Here is a 14,137-nt window from a genome sequence, read left to right as displayed (position 1 = left end):
TTTTTGGGTACCACCCTCATTTTAATGATCAATTTTCATTTCTCTGACAGACAGGGAAAAAGCCTCATGAATGTGTGTGTGTGTCTGTGTGTGTGTGTTTGTTGTCAATTCCCATAGATGAATTGAAGAAAAGGCCCATCACAGTTTACAGTTCTCAAGATGTATTATTGTCTTTCTTGATAGTGTTATGGACCCAAGAATGCCAAGTCCCTCCTTTGCTGATAAGAATAGCACATTATAGTCCTGTTGACACAAACAATGTAAAGTTCTTAGAAATGATCTGTCATAAATATTAGAGACTGGTTCATTTTCAGCCAGGAAGATGTCCATGGTTATGGCTCCCATGTACTTCATAAGTTCTCCTGTGTACTTGTCACCTTTTTTGCAATAAAGAGATGACACGAAGCAATAGCACATTATAGTCCTGTTGACACAAACAATGTAAAGTTCTTAGAAATGATCTGTCATAAATATTAGAGACTGGTTCATTTTCATCAAGGAAGATGTCCATGGTTATGACTCCCATGTACTTCATAAGTTCTCCTGTGTACTTGTCACCTTTTTTGCAATAAAGAGATGACACAAAGCAATATGGGTCATCATTCAGAAGGTTTTTTTCCATTCCTTTATCCGCATAGAGGCAGCCTGGAAGTCTTGGATTTGGAGACACAAAGATCTTGGTTCCAAATTCATCTCTGATATTTACTAGCCTTGTGACTGTGGGCAAGTCACTTGACCTCTCTGAGGCTCAGGCAACTCTTTTAAGACTTTTCTTGGGGTGGCTAGGTGGCGCAGTGGATAGAGCACCAGCCCTGGAGTCAGTAGTACCTGAGTTCAAATGTGGCCGCAGACACTTAACACTTACTAGCTGTGTGACCCTGGGCAAGTCACTTAACCCCAATTGCCTCACTTAAAAAAAAAAAAAAAAGACTTTTTTTGCTAAATTAAGTAAGCACAGCTGCTGTGAGTGCTCTATACCCATAAATCCCAGCTCCTTGAAGTATCTTTGCATGATGGTGATTGGACAAAAAAATTTCATTTCATTGTTTGAAAAAACCATGATGTAGAATAAAAGTATGTATTGTTTTGAATCTACTTTGTCCTTTATTTAATGTTGAAAGAATTGTCATGTCCCTGTTCCTTTTGGTAATCTCTTTTTAATGCTAAAACCACCTGATTTTATGCATAGGTCGAGCAGCTGGTAGAGTCTCAAGACATCAGGAGCCAGTTCTTGGCTGTTTCATTGACTCACTGTGCAACCTTGAGCAAGAAGACACTTAACCTTTCTGCATTTCTGTTTCTCCATCTGTAGAGTCTGACCCATCTCTCCATGTGGTGTAATTAGCAGTTTGTAAGGAGCAGAGAGATGGGAAGGAAAAGGAGGGGAATACAATTTAGCTGCTGATTCTCTGCATTAGGTAGAGATCGAGCCAGGCCATTATTGCTGAATCAGTAATGGCTTTGTCCCGAAGAACTCTAGTTTCCATAACAAAGGGCGTTTGAACTTTAACCTGGCTTGTATCAGTTTCTTGGTTGTGTGGGCAGTGGTAATGGTGGCAGAGGATTGGGCAATGGTGGATGCCAAGGGAAAGGAAAAGTAATATACCTTTAAAACAATACCAGGAAAGCAAAAATATGCGGATGTCCAGTATGTAAAGGGATTTCTATCGCCTGTTCCTCATTCAGTTATTTTAGGATTTAGGATACCTCCAGCATCTGAGATTTCGCTGGTGTGGGTACCGTGGCAAACTATAACATTCCTTTTGCAAATCATAACATACTCTAATATTATTATCCACAGAAGGGGACTCTTTTTCCAGAGCCCTTTCCAGCTTTTCTGTGCTGTGGAGTCACTGGCTCCTTAAGGCTGAATTGACCAAGCTCCAAAGCCCGTGAGTGTTTGTTATGAGGTTCATCCTCACCCATCCCTGGTATTCAGATCACTGTTTGAAATTCACGTGTCAGATGCTTCTGCTACTTCTCTGGTGAGGTGTACCTTCTTGCTTTTTCCGAAAACCTACAGAAAATATGTGTGCCAGCCACCTCTTCTCCCTCCCCCCCCCCTTTTAATCACGTTCTTCCCTTTCTTCTCTGACTTCCTCCTTCATGGACTTCCCACAGCTTTACTATAGTACTTCTTCCCAGATTGGAAATAAAGCTTAGCTCCAGGGCTGATTTGGTTACTGTTGTTCCTTAATCAGATTTTTTCACCAGCTTCAAAGTGCAGATAAAGCCTCTGATCCCAGCTCTGCCTTTGGTGTGGTTACTTTTAAGACTATCTCCTTTACTTTAAGAATTTCTCCTTCATCCGCCTATGTAATGACAGGACCCCATGAGGTCGAGTCTCTTCTGAGATTTAGCACCTTGACTGGTAAGGTCAATATGGCAGTTATTAAAATATCGGGATGGGGGAGGGCAGGCTGGGGCGAGGTGGGGGTGGGGGGGAGATGTGAACAAAATAGTAAGATCTCCCCATTCCCCTTCCTTAAACAACAGACAGCTAGCTGTGTGAGACACCTAGATCTGGGACAGGCTGAGCTGAGCTGACCAAGCTGTAGCTTCACTCCTGAGATTTGGTTTCAAACCCATTTCTCCCAACCTGGCTAGGTGAGAATCCACCCAGCCAATTTTCTTTTGTTCCACAGAATTAAAATCACAGAACTTTTGCATCTGGAGGGATTTAAGATATCTACTCCTACTCCCCATTTGCGTCCATATTTCACCATCAATTTAAAAACAATGGAGCAGGAGTTGTGTGGGTATCAAATTATTTAAGGGATACCTCGAAGCCTTAGGGGGAAGTGATCGCTTTAGCATTATTACTTGTTTTTAAAGTCCACGAGGTGCCTGGGAACACGATCCTTTGTTTATTTTATAATTCAGTTGTGAAGTGGGATGGGTTGAATTTAAGGGATGAGCGGACTGGCATAGTTTGGCATGGTTAGCCCAATTAACTCTCTTTCCTGACTGCTCAAATGTGGGCCTTTCTCATTTGCTCAGGGCGGTGGCCCAGTACAGCTCTTCATTCTGCCAGAGGGTCCCTAAATGTCACAAAGAGCTGTTGACAAATCTTGGATTAACCGCCTACGGGGATGAAGTCTTCATCCAGTAAATTGGCCTAATTAGCAAAGATCTCGAAACTTTTCCAATGGGAAATAACCTCCAGGCTTTCTCTTCCCCATGGCTCACTTAGTGTGGGTAAAGGAAATTCCTGGAAGAGTCTAGTGATATCTGATGGGGATCTTAAAAGGAAGTGCTTATAGACAGAGCCAAGGTTTATCAGTCAGGTGTCAACCAGGACCTTGGGGGGAAAAATAACCTGGAACCTGTCCTAATTGAAAATGAAATATTAGTAACTTTGTGGCTCCTATCTGAAACATAACCTTGTGGAATAGGGAAGGTGATACTTAATCCGTCCCAATTGGTAGCATGGAGAATTCACCAGGTGTTCAGGCCCTTGGAATGCCAGTATTAGTATTACTTATGTGCATATCAGTTTATGCAAGTCTAGAAGACCCTTCCTGAAGCTCTCTCTTGACCTTGTGAATTCATTGTCTGGAAAGGTCAAGTTGGATGGTAAGACTTTTTTTTTTTTAAATAAATTGTGAATCTCAGGATCTCTTGCCAACTCCATCTCAGGCTGGGAAAGGCAAATGTAGTAACTCTGCTCCCTGTACCCCACTTCTTTTTTTTTTTTTTTAGTGAGGCAATTGGGGTTAAGTGACTTGCCCAGGGTCACACAGCTAGTAAGTGTTAAGTGTCTGAAGCCGGATCCGAACTCAGGTCCTCCTGAATCCAGGGCCGGTGCTCCATCCACTGCACCATCTAGCTGCCCCTGTACCCCACTTCTGAAAACAGTCTCTGGTAGCAGCTGCAGAGGAAACTTGGTGATGGCAGAGTGGGGAGGATTGGGAGAAATCCTGTCCAGACAAAGGGGTGAAGTTTTCTTCCTGCTTGGGCTCATGTATATTTTGCACCTGGAAATCCCAGGATTGAGGATCCTGTTGATTTCTGTCCAGGCTATCAGTTTGTTTCTGTCTTGGTCCGGGTTTTTTTGTTGTTATTGCTTTTTGTAGTTGCAATTCCAGGCAAGGGGGAGGCATGTGTAGTCGTGTTTCCAGTAGGAACATTTCAGATGAAATCATAAATTAAACCCTATGTCCTTGTTGGGTTATATCAGAATCACATTGCCACTACATCATTTTCCTCTCTAGCAAACAAAGAGCTCTTTGAGAACACAGCCTTCCTTCTCCCATCCCCCTCAGCGAGCCCACCAAGCCTTCTCCTGAACCCTCTCGCAGCTGACAATCCCGCTCCCTTCCAAGGCTTGTTTCATCATTTCCACATATGTACATATTTTAAATAAACATATTCAAAATCCTGTTGAGCTATATCTTGGGTCTCCAGCCTAGACTAGACTTTTATTGGCCTGTCCGCAAGCCTCACCAACACAAGGCTTATAATAGAATTGCAGACGCAACCTTAAATTTTGTGGCACAGAGGCAGACAGGAGCTATCTATCTAGGCTTCTATAGAACAAAGAGTTTGTAGGAACAGCCAGACTTCAATCTCAAAGTTCAATTTAGCATCTGCATCCTTCTACACTATACATGCCCAGAATTGTCTTTACATTGTCTGGGACTGTCAGCACCATATAAAGCCCTACCTCCACTGGTGAGGAAACACATTTGTGTTTATGAGTTGGATTTCAGAAATATTTGTGCAACTCACGGCAACTTCCTAATCTTAGGTAATAGAAGGCATTGTGTAAGAGAGGCCGGACCTCATTGTTAGGTCAGTCCAGTTCATTCAGGGCCCTGGGAACTTGATGCAAGCTGCCACCTGGGTACCAGTACAGGAAATAGGACCCTCCCAGGTTCTCCAATTGCTAGGTAGCTATTGGGTGGACAGTCTGCAGCTGCCCCAGGTTACTTCTCATTACTCCTTTGGGAACAAAACTATTGCCCAGGTCCCCTGGCATCTAGAAACAGGCCCACCAAATAGCCTTCTTTGCAAATTCTGTCTGTCCTTCAAGGTGTATGTAGGGGTTCCAATGGGAAGGATATGGAACCTGGAGTCAAAGGGACTTTGGTTCAGAACCCAGCTTTTCCTTTCCGACTCTCTATCCTCGGGTAAGTCACAGCCTTTCTGGGCCTCAGTTTCCTCAAATGAGGGGATTGGGGGAAGCTAGGTGGAGCAATGGATAGAGCACTGGTCCTGGATTCAGAAGGACCTGAGTTCAATTCTGGCCCCAGACACTTAACACTTACTAGCTGTGTGACCATGGGCAAGTCACTTAACCCCAAATGCCTCACCAAAAAACAAACAAAAATGAGGGGATTGAACTAGATTCCCTGAGGTCCTTTCCTCAAATAAGGTTCAAATGAGATAGTATTTGTCAAACACTTGGCGCAGTGTTCTTGAGTTGCTTCAGTCCTGTCTGACTCTCTGTGACCCCATTTTGGAGTTTTCTTGGCAAAGATACTGGAGTGATTTGCCATTTCCTTCTCTAACTCATTCTACAGATGAGGAAATGGAGGTAAACAGGGTTAAGTGACTTGCTCAGGGTCACACAGCTAGTAAGTGTCTGAGCCTGGATTTGAACTTAAGTCCTCCTGATTCCAAGGCCAGTGGTCTGTCAACCTCACTGCTCCCTGGTACATACCAGGCACTTAATAAATGCTTGTTCCCTTCTTTTTCCCTCTTCCCCTTCCATCCCTAGATCTTTGTTCCCATGGTCCTCTGGGTGTCAGATTGTTCTGATATCCCCAATCCTGGGGTTCTACTTCTATGAAGCCTTTGATCAGTTAATGAGAATTTATTAAATGCCTACTATGTGCCAGGCACCACACTAGGCATTGGGGATTCAAAGAAAGGCAGAAAACAGCTCCAGCTCTCAAGGAGTGTTTACTGACTGGCTGTTACTGTACATTTTTGCACTCAGTTCTACATAATTTTTTTTATTCTTTCCCCCTGGCAAACAGGGATCATGAGGTCTCCTTCTATCTCCCTCCTTCCTTCCTCCCCTCTCCCTCTGTGGACCCTAGCAATTATCTCAGGTAGGGCTCAGTATATAGTAGGAACTTAGTAATAAATCAACAGGCACTCAAGTAGCTACTGTGTACTAGGCGCTGGAAATACAAAGACAAAAATGAAACAATTTTTGACTCTGAAGAGTTTAAATCAATACAAGTTGAATTGAACTGAACCCCTCAGATCCAGAGGGAACTGTGATGGAGCCGAAGCCTTGGGCCTACTGTGGGAGCTCAGGGCAAGGAAGATCTTTGAGTGAAAGACCTATAAACCTGGCCCCAGGGTATTCTGGGGAGGAGGGTCATCCCCCTCCCCACCTCTACCCCCCTACTGTATTTTCCTGGCTGTCTTACACCATAATAGAAGTGGAGACACATGTTCAAGGCAGGTTTAGTAAGTCTGGGGCCTTTGGCCAGGGATTCAGAGACATATTCTATCCCAGGGGTGCTCCTGGGCTTGTTGCCAGGGCCCTGCTGGGTTGGAATCAAGTGGGCTGTAAAAATATTCTTAAACCACAGGATTACACAGGTGGAATTTTCATTTCAGTTTTTCTAGATGGGGAGAGTTTTTTTTCTCTCTCTCACTTCCCTTTTCCTATCCTTAAACCAGTCTCCATAGCGTTGGACAAGGAGAGGTTTAAACTGCACATCTACCTAGCGTTTTCCCATTCAAATTGGTTCTTACCTAGGGTAAACCACAAGGGCAGGAATTTTTGAGATCTCATCTCTGGAACCACATGATAGCTTCCACCAGTAAGATCTATAGTTTCTGTACCATTTTGGTTTCAACTCAGAGATCAATCTGGGGTCTCAATGCTACAAGCTAGACCTATATATTCCCATATTCTGAACGGAGAGGGGTGGTGTGTTTTCAGTTGGCTGATGCATTTCTATTTGATGACCGTGAGTCAGATGGGGCTCATAATAGTACACTTCCTGCCACCCCCACCCTCTGAGGAAGTAGGTATAAATGAGGTTGCATCAGTGAAAATGTGGAACTTGGAGACAAAGAGGAACGATGTGAACATTGCTGTTATTGCCAATGTTGAACATGGCTCACAGTTCTTAAAGGAACCGCTAAGGGGCAGAGTTGCTATTTCCAAAGAATTGGTTGAAGTCCGTGCCATACCTCGCTCCTTCTGTCCTTAGAAGAATTAGCTAAATGGTCTTGGACTTCCAGCATCAAATACCTCAGTTGGGAGAGGCAACACAGCAAAGAGGCACAGTTACACCTAAGCACATAGACAACTCAAAGAGTGGAGTGTATGGATCATTTTCTTCAGGGGAGAAGTGTGGTACATGGAAGCAAGCAGCACGTTTCAGAAATGAATTTAGAGTTGACTTCGCTGTTCTGGATTCTAATTTCCGTGGTTTGCTCTGTACTGCATTCCTGGCTGGCCAGTCGATTGTGGAGAGCTTGCCATGTTTAGATATTCTAACAGTTTTATATAGTATGAAAGGTCTCTGTGGATGTTGTTGCTACCAGTTACGCTTCATCTGTGACTCATTACTGTTGTTGGCACCAAGTCGGAGATGATATGGTGTTGGGAGTCTAACAGTTGGAGGTTATTAACTTGTTTAACATTGTTTATACAAAGCTGGGGATTTTTCCTTTTTATGTATTAAATAGAGAGGCTGTGTACCTCCTCCAGTAAGCCTTTAGCAGCATTTTAAACATTCCTCTGCCGCCCTTTGGTCCTGATTTTTGTTTGGGGGGGGGGCCCAAGGAATTGCTCTCCCACATGGTAACATCTGTATGTTAGGAGGCTATTTCCTCAGCTGCAGAAGAACAGGCCTTTCAGAAGGACTCTAGTTTTTCCCCTGCCTCCCGGGCCCAAGAGACTCCCTTCTGACCCAAACCCTTAATGAGTTTCTCCCAAGGGGAATGTTCACACAGGGTCATCCTCAGGTGTTCACCATTGCTGCCTGGCTCAGGTGTCCTTCCTCTGGCCCGGAAAACCTGAAAGGAAACTGGATTCGATTTTTAAGGGGGCTTAACAGTGTGTTCCCTCCTAACCCTGACCTCCTTGCAAGGGAGTCTGGGGTCGTCTATGGAGCTTTGGCCTTAGAACATAGACACCTTAGATCTAGAATCAAGAGAACTTGGTGGCTAAGAATTGGAAATCAAAGGAATGGTCATCAGTTGGGGAATGGTTAAACAAGCTATGGTATATGATTGTGATGGAATATGCTTGTGCTATAAGAATTGCCAAGCAGAAAAACCTGGAAAGACTTATATGAACTGATGTATAGTGAAGTGAGCAGAACCAGGAGAATGTTGTGCACAGTGACAGCAATATTGTTTGAGGAAGAACTGTGAATGATTTAACTATTCTCAGCAATACAATGATCCAAGACAATACCCAAAGACTAATAATGAAGCATATATCCACCTCCAAAGAAAGAACTGATAATTGGACACAAACTGAAGCTTGCTATTTTTCACTTTCTTTCATTTTTTTCTTTTATTTGAGTCTTCTTATATAAAATGACTAATATGGTAATGTAATTGTGCCTGTATAACCTATATCTGATTACTTACCACCTCAGGAAGGGGGGAGGGGAGGGAGGGAGAAGGGATAGAATTTGGAACTCAACATTTTAAATAAAAATGTCTATTGGGGCAGCTAGGTGGTGCAATGGATAAAGCACCAGTCCTGGAGTCAGGAGGACCTGAGTTCAAAGCTGCCCTCAGACACTTAACACTTACTAGCTGTGTGACCCTGGGCAAGTCACTTAACCCCAATTGCCTCACTAAAAAAAAAAAAAAAAAGAGCTCCAATCTCTGTAGAATGCCTTTTGCAATCCACCTCCACCCCCAGTGCTTTCCCTCTGAGCTTACCTTCTACTTGTGCTGAGATTGCCTTACCCTTACACTATCAATCTTGTATGTACAATTTTTTTTTTTACTTGTCTCCCCCATCAGAATATGAGCTCCATGAAAGCAGGAGCCATGCTTTTGCCTTTCTTTCATTCGATACCCAGGGCTTAGCACAGTGTCCAATTGGTTGGTTGGTTATTGTCCTCCATGCTCAAAGAGGACCAAAATGACCGCACCATGTTAGGGTCAAGGTAGAGTATGTCCAACTGGGGCTGATCAGACCGACACAAGTTTGGAAGGCTTTACCACAGATCAGGCACAGATAATCCATGTGAACATTTGGAGTGGAGATGTCTTTAAATCTGTGCATTTCAGTTTCTTTTAAGTGACTGCAATTCTGTTTTGCTCATAGAGCATAGAACCGTCTTTGATGCGGGCATGCCATGCTGGGCTGTGTTAATGCCGTGTCTCATCATGGATTCCAAAGTTCTTCAGAGAGACATTGGGAGTGTCCTTGTATTGCTTCTCCTGACCTCTGTGTGAGTGCTTACCTTGCTCTTTAGATAAATGTACTTTTGGCGTTTGTGGCCAGCCCATTGGAGTTGTGCTCTTTGCAGTAGAGTTTTGTGTGCTTGGCCGTTCGAGAAAGGACCTCTGTGTCTGACACCTTATCTTCAAAATCTTCCTAAAACAATTCAAATGGAAGTTCCTGACATGGCACTGGTAGACTGTTCAAGTTTCACAGGCCTACATCAATGAGGTCAGCAAAACGACCTTCAGTTTGGAAGAGTCTAATCCTAAGAGTCTCATGAGAGTCTAATACCTCTTCTCTCCCAAACACTGTCTCCCAAACATTGAGCTAGCTCTGGCAGTGCATGTGTCAACTTCATCATTTGTGTGTACGTCCCTGGAAAGTATACTGCCAAGGTAAATGAACTTTTCCGCAGCATTCAACATTTCTACATTTGCTGTATAGTAGCTCATAGAAGGCATTTAATCAATGCTTGTCGACTGACTATTCCTAGTGCTGAAAAAAATGAGGGTACAAACTACGTAGAGCAATGAGTTATAGTTGTATATTTCTTTTATGCTTTCCAAAGCAAATTCTCAAAAATATGAAATTATGCCTCTCTCAGAATAGCTTTGTAAGGTTTTGTGGGACAGATAAGAGTATTCCTATTAGATATTTAATAATAATAATGGCATTTAAGGAGAGTGAGGCCCAGAGAGATTAAATGATTTAAGGTCATGTGGTGAATTAGCCTACCTGTTTGGAGGCCAGGCCTCCTGACTCTCAGTTCTGTGTTTTTTTCCAATGCCCCAGGCTGCTTCTTAATGACAAATACCCTGGGAAGATACAAGATTCAGCTTTGCCCAGTTTAGGAAACTGGTCCTGTTGAGATCTCTCAGCTATTAAGCCCATGTTGTGACTATAAATTAATGAGTCGAGTGTTTGTTTTTTTAAAACAAACACCAGAATTTGTACATGTAAATGAGAACGTTTCCCCTGGGAGACTACACATTTATTCCAGCAAGGCTCCTGTTGCTCAGATCATGTCTGGACTCCTCTTTGAGAATTCCCTTCAAAGGCAATTTATAAGATACACAAGGAAGCCGCTCTCATTACATATAGTCACGCCTTGTTTTCAACTTCCAAACTGTCTTACCCAGTGTTCACCCACATAATTCACAAGATTTGCCTTCAAATGACTTGGGGTCATTTTCAGAAATTAAATATATCCAGAAAGGATTAAGGATAGAGGACATTCACCTGAGGATGTGCTTAAAGCTCTAAAGGTAATTCTTGCAGTGTTCTAATAGTGGTGTCATTAGTAAGGGAAGGGGCCTCAGAATAAGAATATAGTTTCTCATGGAAACAGTTATGAAAGGGATGACATTGTGTCACCGGCAGCCAGGGAGGTGGGCTTCCCATAGGGAGGACTTGACTCCAGGTTCAAGCACCAGATTCATTTCTGGGGTAGCTTGACTCCAGAGAAGGAATCAAGTCTATTTTTTTTTTGGGGGGGGGGTTATGGGGCTATGGGGGTTAAGTGACTTGCCCAGGGTCACACAGATAGTCAAGTGTCTGAGGCTGGATTTGAACTCAGGTACTCCTAAATCCAGGGCAGGTGCTTTATCCACCGTGTTACCTAGATGCCCCAAGTCTATTTTTATACTGTGGATCATTATGGTCCCATTTCAGAGCCTTAATTAAATAATATTTATAACATTTAGGTGTGGCTCATGTTTGTGGTCTTCCCAAAAGGGATTAACAAAGTCTCAAAGTACAAAGTAGTAGATACCAGGAATAGGACAGCTATTTATTTTCTACACACACAAAACATATATATACACACATACCCCTAAAAAAACCAAAACCGAATATAAAAGACTCACAAGCATACATTATTAACACATACATATTAAAATAAACTGTAAAAACAAACTATAATCCTTCACCTCTATTATATTAAAGATAGGTAAAGACTTTGAGGAGCTTTGTGGGACTGTTGAACAGATATTTTATTTTATTTCATATTCATTTGTGATCTAGACTGTCCAAGCAATAAATCACTCAAGGTTCACATCTTATAATCAGCCAGGTAAGCATATCTTCCTGAAGTGATTATCCCCTCTTCTGAATGGGTGTAATTGTAGGGGATCCTTCCAGCTGGGCAACTGGCACATGATTTAAGAACCCTGAACTTCTTGAGCTTGTGAGACAGCTGCTAAGAGTGGGATTGTCTATCCCTTAGCATCACTGTTCTGTCACTTGTGTCCAAGGGAAGAAACAGCAAGTAGGAGAGAGAGGCAGCTCAGGGACTTGAGATCCAGTCTCAGGTTCATTTGGACAAGCCCACATTTTTATTACAATGTTCTTATAGGCACCATAGCTGCTACTGGGGAAAGGGAGGGAAGGGAAGAGAAATCCTGTCCTCTCCAGCTGGGAAGTCTGAGGGACAGTGGGTGTCAGTTGTCTTATTAAAGAGGTTTGAGAGAGGGGAGAATCTTTTTCTTCACTCCCTTCATTAACCTACCGAGGAGCTGGTCCTTCTAGGCTTCAGTCTTTCAGTCACCAGGGATCTTCAATTCACACCCCTGCCACCTTCCTTTTCCTCCTTCCCCCACCCCCATGGAGACAAAGGGACCAAACCATGTAGTCCTCAGCCAGGAGTCAGAGCACAGCTGGTCCACCAAAGGGGGCCAGGGCACAGGCCCGTATCCAACATGCTTCAAGGCATGGACATTCCTCCCATCCCAGGGGATGGGTAGTTTTGTGTTATTTGGTTTCCAATCTTAATGGTCCTATAGGGAGAAAGGTACCCTCATGCCAAGAATAAAATCCACTGAAGAGTCTGTATTTTATTCTTGGTAGGAGTGAGCCATTGAATGTTTTGGAGTGAGGGGAACAATATGCTCACAGATTATTCCGGAAATAGTGAGGAGGATGTGTTCTTGTCAGGGGAGATTGGAAGCAAGGAACCTAGTTAGGAGAGTCTATTACAATAAGCCAGGCAAGAGGTAACAAAGGGTGGTAACAGCATGAATGGAGAGATGGAGGACTGATTCAAGAGAGATTCTGGAGGTAGGATTGATAGGCCTTGGCAACTGTCAGAAACACATTTAAATGATGGAAAAACTTCTTGGCAGGCTGGAAGTATGAGGCAGGCATAAGTACCTGCTTGGGAGTAGAAAGGAGAGCAAGAATTTATGGAAAGGATCCCAGGACTCTTTGCTTTTGAAAGTGCCTCTATGGGACCTGAGTTCAAATTTGACCTCAGACACTTGACACTTACTAGCTGTGTGACCCGGGGCAAGTCACTTAACCCTCGTTGCCCCACCAAAAAACAAAACAAAACAAAACAAAACAAACAAAAGTGCCTCTATGACAACTAGTTACTGCAAAATTGAGGCAAAAAACATTTCTCTCATCAGGAGGTCTGTGGGCCCAAGATGTAACCCATTACCTTAGAGTTTCTGGGAAACTACAGCACAAAAGGTACAGGAATGAGGAGACATTGCATGCACCATCTTTACTCATGCAAAAAAGATTTTTTGAGGGGATTTATTGGGTGTCCAGCCTTCTGTGAGATGGAGTGGAAATTAAAAAAAAAAAAGAATTAAGAAGCCTGTCTCTGCCCCTGGGGGAAGCTTCCACATTAGCTAGTGAAACAATATGTACACACAAAGCAATTATAGAACAGCACAAGCTAGCCTATAATTAAGCATTGGACTCTGCAATTCTACCTCTAAGTGTTGTTGGAGTTCAGAGACTGGAGAGATCATTAAAAGCTGGTGTTCACAAAGCAGGCCTCTTGGAGGAGGCTAGCCTTGGGCCGGGCTTTGAAGGGAGGAGTACCATTTGGAAGAGGTGCTGAGTGCAATTTACAAATGGAAGAAGTTCGACAGAGGTTCTCTGTCTGCCCCTCCTCTCAGAAGAAACGCAAGACATATTACAGAGTCACACGCTGAACTCTTTAAATAAAAACTTATGGAAGGTGCAGACAAGAATGCAGGTATCGAGCCAAGGATGCAGATGCCAGGCAGGTGTGCAGAGAAGGCTAGATCACACAGGCAGTGGGAATGGACTCAGGATTTGGAGAAGGGGAGTGTTGGGTGTGGAGTTGACAGCCGAGGTCTCTCGAGGATGGAGGGAGGTAAAATCTTTGGGGGAGGAGGGGCAGGATCTGTCGGCCCCATGGACTGAGGTGTGAAGAGGCATTCAAGGAAAGGGAAGGAAGTACTGGCTCCCCAGGCCCATCTCTGCATGTGTACCTGGGGGTGGGGCTATTGTTCTCATATTGGTTTTGGCAACTCAACTTTGCCCCATAGCAGCAGCAGTGCGGTCCCTGGAGTCATCTTCTAGCTGCTATAACATAGCAGTGCAATGTATGACATAATCTGGACCGGATGGCCTAATAGTTAGAACGTAGTACACCACAGGTTTGGTCCCCATATGGGCCAGAGAAAAACTCTAGTCTGTGACTACAGCCTGTACCTCTCACTTTGCTCAGCTGCCGCACAAATGTTTGTGATTGGTCAAAGGGGGGGGTAGGACTTGGTTAAGGTGTAAGTATAATTCAGTGCAGCAGCTCCATTGCTAGGGGACACCACTCAGAGCCATGGCCTCTTGAGGGAGTGGGATAAGCCCATTATTAAATAATATGTGCAATCATTTTACCTGAAAGCTTCCTATCTAATGATGGATCAGCCACTTAGAGCCCACAAAGCCCTGTGCAAATATGAGCAAGCTGGAGGCAGGGCCAGGTGCTGAAGTTGAGTA

The sequence above is a fragment of the Dromiciops gliroides genome, chromosome 1, assembly GCF_019393635.1.
Source record: "Dromiciops gliroides isolate mDroGli1 chromosome 1, mDroGli1.pri, whole genome shotgun sequence".
NCBI lineage: Eukaryota > Metazoa > Chordata > Mammalia > Microbiotheria > Microbiotheriidae > Dromiciops > Dromiciops gliroides.
This window is presented reverse-complemented; position numbering follows the sequence as displayed.